The following is a 5,281-nucleotide window of genomic DNA, read 5'->3' on the forward strand; positions in this document are numbered from 1 at the left end:
AGCCTGGCTACGGAAGAGCTGCAGCGGGGAGGGAGTCTGCGCTGCGCCGTCACCCGGATGTACCGCCGGTGTTACGGTGGATTCCGTGACCCGTCACTTTATGTGGTGCGAGCGCCCATTCGCTGCTCCTGCCAGAGACTTGATTGCTGTTTTTTTAGTGGGTTTATTGGATCTATTGAAAGATTATAACAATTTAATAATAAAACCGTGTACTGCAAATTTAATAGATAATTTCCAATCGTGCAAATCAACAATAAAAGGATAATCTTTATTCCTACTATTAGTAGTATTAGTAGTAGTACTATATTTGACATTTTAAAGAAAAGGAAATAGAAAAGAGATACAACTAATTTTCTGCAAATTTTGGTAAGAATAACTTATAATATATAATTATAATAATAATTCTTACAATTTCAATAGGGCCTCACTGTCTGTCAGTGCCTGTCAGTGCTCAGGCCCTAATAAATGAATACATTCTAAACCAGCAAATAAACAAAAAGGGAATAATTATAATATAATCAATTATTATGACTACTTCATTATTACTACTTCATTTGTTGATCATGCAACACAGATGCAAATAAGACAATATATTCATTGGGAATATAAATGTTTATTGTTTTGTTTTCATCTATAGTCCCTGGACTGTAGTTACAACTTAAAAACAGAATATAACCACCACATAGTTATGATACATATGTTTTAATAAAAGAAGAGGATATAAATAAAAAAACAGTACTAGAGCTGAAATTATTTTGTGTTAAAGCACTTTGATAAAAGCAAACTTCAAACAAGCAGAACAATTCAGCAAAATATGGCAGGTCAAGTCTTGGACGCAGGATTCCTCTTCAAAACCATTCAGAGGACAAAAGACGACAAATCCCAACTGAAATTAGACTTTCATGCATCACATTTCTTTCTTTCGCAGCTTCTTTATTAATCAAACAGAAGTTAAATGTAGTAAAGGGTTTTTGGTCCCCTATGGTCTGAGCCCCCTGAGCAGTTGCTGGGCAGAGCAACCTGCACTTCACTAATTCAGTCTGGTTTGGGGCCCCCTGCTGGGGAGAGAAGGAAAAGCTGTGACAAATGTGAAAGAAGCCTAAAAATCTCAGGAGCAGTGAGAAAACGATGTCATATAAATGTTGTCTTGAGGCACTAAAAGGTCCATCTGAATATTCATTAACTCATCCACCCCACCTTCCCACAGAAATGTGATAGGAGTGTGGCCCTTTTGTAAAAGTTCCCAATGCAACATCCAGTCTATTGTGTGCGAAAGGAAAATAGGACATATTTCTTCCTATATCTTGATCCCCAGGGAGGAAAAAACAAGGTTAATTTACCTCCACAGAGAATTATACAACTAGAATGAAAACCATAAAACCTGGTTAAAAGATTGTGATCTGTCATTTAGAAAATCCTTATTTTCACTGGCTGACATGTCTTTACTGTTTCAGGCATTGTCAGGAATTAACCAGTACCCTTAAATAATACATTTACTGAGACGGATATAGAAGAGAGAAGGCTGTGTGAATAATCCCAACATTGATTTATAAGGAAATATGAGGAATGAGGAATCTGTGCTTCTATGTAGATAACATATTATAATAAATAAGTAAATGATATGTATACTTCTCTCTCCCAAGCCAATGTCTTATTTCTACTAATAAACGAAGTTGAAGAAGTGTCATGACGAATCTTCAGGTACAACATATAAAATCAATATAAATCAAAGAAAGCATAATTTAAAGTCATAAATTCCCTGTGGTTCATCTTTTGTCAGTTTTTTAACAATCAAGGCTTTTTATAGTTACATGTTCTTGCACATGCATATTTTGTAAGCTAGGTGGCGCAGTCTACCAACACTGTATCATCCTGCAGTCTGAGCATTTGGTTTTGGACGGTTCTCCTAATGGCCACAACTTAGCACCATGGACAGCAACCTATGGATTCCTGCCTCTGATTGGTCTCATCGAAGAAGCAGAACCGGAGCTGTTTTTAATCATAAGGTTTATTCTCTCTCTGGTATTTTCACACAAACTCAGAATTTGACTGTGCGAGAAGGACTCGAGTCAGCTTAACGCACAGCACGTCTGTGCATTAAATACCAGTCTGGTGTTTATGTTTACAATCCACCCACAGTGAAAACATAATTACCGAATGCCAGAATAAAATGGGTCACGAGAAGACACAATAGGAGACTGACGGAGGCCCAGCATGGATACATATACTGCCTTACTCTTTGTGAACCTATTCCCGTGTTTGACTACATTGAAATTTTCATGCAATCATGAATATATGAACAAAGCTGCTAGGGAAAATGCACACTGGAGGGCGGGTAAAATAGGCCAGTATCAATAATGCAGAAGTGATGGGATGTGTTGAAGAGAGTGCGACTCGCAGTCAGACTGTCATATTTATAAACAACAAGTCGGGAGCTTCAGCTTTTGTGTCCGATGTGAAAAAAAGGTATTGGGGGCAGGCTCCCGGTTTGACTCCTGAAATGAGGTCCTTGGTATCTGGGACGTGTATCCACGATTAGCTGTTGTGTGTTACTTCTTCCATCACTTTCCTGAGGGCACAATTCCCACACGAGGTCAACTACACGTCGTCGGTTTTTATTTTTCAACTCACCTTATCAGCATTGTAGAATTATGCTGCTGTCACAAAGAAGTATAAATAAATGTGTGTAAATATATGTGCATGTGTGTTTGTATTTCTTTTAACCCGCAGTCTGTTCTAAAGTTTAACATTCATACAACGTACCTGGGTAGAGCCTGTGTATAGGAACCCAGTGGCAAGATGTAGAACAGTTCCCTAGATGCACAGCATGGACACAGAAAAGTAAAACTACAGGACAGCACAGGACAGATAGGTGCACAAAAATAACCCAAGTAATACACATGTCAGTGAACATAAAGGCCAAGGTTCCAGTCGCCCCACAAATATCCACAAGACGACGCACTTGGTGACGAGTAAATCTATCGCACCTGAATTCCACATTATTTACATTTACAGCAGCTCATTGCTTTCAAAATTAAGATTTATACCTAAGTACTTTTAGCCATACAGTGGATCCCTATAACGAAGGATTAGGGTTAGAATATAAATTAAGAATATGAGAATTTATAAGAATTAAAAGTCTTGTAACTTGAATTAAACTATAATTGTGACAATATAGTATAATATAACATGGGTGGATTATTTCATTCAGCAACTAATGTAACTTGTCAAACTTTACTTCAAGCTCCTAATGTGTGACCACAGTAGAATTTGTCAGATGATGAAGGTCACCACACAGAATATGAACATTTGAACTGGTTAACTTGATGAAATATAATATTTATATAGCAATTAAATACAAATCTGAGGGACTTTTACTTTTAGTAATTCTAAAAAATGTCATATAATACTGGATCTTCATCATTTACTTTATTCTCCACTGAATTCCGTCCATGTTGAGATTTACTTATTACGCAACACTATTTAAAGTAATTAAAATAACAATCACGACCAAATTTGATACTAATTGCTACCTACATATTAATTTGCTCTAGTAATGGAGAATGATACGTACAATCTTTTTCCTGCACTATTAGTATTTTTGGTTTGATACAAGTACTTGGTATTGATACTAATGATACAGTTTAGCAGACTCACTAACGTGGTTGTTCTGAGTGGTGTGTTTGCAGTGTGCTACATTTTCACATGTTTCCTCCCTCCAGTGAAATCAGGTCACGCTGATAGCTTTTCTCTGCTATTGGCCACATCAAGGCGAGCTGTGATGCTTCTGCATGGGTCTCAGCTCTTCTCCCTGTGAAGTGATTAACAGATAATTACATGCATGGGTTGCATAACACACGAGTAACACTCGGAGCATGAACTGAATCGGATTGTCATTTGATGAGGAGGAATATTTGAGAGGGTTTGTTTGACAGCTTGAATTATTAAAATTGTTAGAGGACGTTTTCTCTTCTTGTTTTTGTATCTCGAGAAAATGGCGGTGACCGTTTCTGGCCTGATTACAGCAGGTCAGTCACCGGCACGTCTTGGTTGCACAGGGAGTTTCACCGACTCTTCCCCAGCAGGATGTGTGTCCTGCTGCTTTGTTTATTAGCCTGACTGGATCAGTGGATTATCAGAGAAATGAGCTCCGTTGTCCCCACAGAGGTGTTTATGAGGCAGCCCACACAATCCACACAATATTGAGGAGGTTGGCAAAACAGATAAATGAGTGTAGAGTTACTGAGGCAGCTCACAGACTTTCAGAAGCAGCTTCTGTCTGGTGGCTGTGGATTCATGACTGGATTCTTGTTGGAACGTTTATCCAGCAGCAGCCTTTGTGTGGCCCTCTGTGGCGTCTGGGCAATTTAATTTATAAATACATTTTCAAGAAACCAGTTAATCCAAACTGATATGGTTCAACTGCTAATTCAACAGCCAGGGGAGGAAATATACCGTTTTTTAAGCTTTCAATAGATAAAGCAATTCCTCTTTGGATGTTTCGCCAGGCTGCAGGGAATTCAGTTGGATGTTTATCTCTGTTCTGAAGTGACCGCCAATTTCACATGCTGTTTTCACAGATACTTCATCTATCTCTGACCATGACTTCTTAGGTAAAACGCTACTTCTGTGTTTGGGCTTTGTGGGGCAGACGAATGTGCTACAACACTGACTTCAGAATCTTGACACATTTCCCAAAGCTGCAGTCTCACCACTGCTCTGGCGTCCGATTCAACTGTTGTAGAGTAAATCAAGTCAGCTCCAGCAGACGGTTTGTATCCTTCATCCTAGTTTTTATTGATACAACGCAAGATGATGCAGCTTTTCATAAAAACTTTTTGTTCCCTGCATGACTTCTTATGTTGACTTTCTTGCATCAAAACAAAGCCATGAATCTTTGACCGCTGGTTTAAAACAGCTGTAGTAGGAGGACACAGGACACAGAGCCACCAAACATTTCACCATGAAAAAGAGGAGACAAAGGCATAAAAATATTTAATTTACTCCAATCAAATAAGTTTCCTTCAAATGCACTACAGTAACTATATGTTTAAAATGGCAGACTTAATCCTTACTGTGTATAGGCTACTGTATCAGGCTGCACATTAGGAGCTTACTGAGAATAATACAAACAATAGCACTTTATCACATTATACGATTTCAATAAGCTGTTTAAGTCTTAATATTTAGGAAACTGATTGATCTACACAGCCAATCACACAATATAAGCATACACAGCTAATGAGTTCTCTCTAATACTGTAATGCACATAATCTGAATA

This window comes from Limanda limanda, chromosome 12, assembly GCF_963576545.1.
Source record: "Limanda limanda chromosome 12, fLimLim1.1, whole genome shotgun sequence".
Classification (NCBI taxonomy): Eukaryota; Metazoa; Chordata; class Actinopteri; order Pleuronectiformes; family Pleuronectidae; genus Limanda; species Limanda limanda.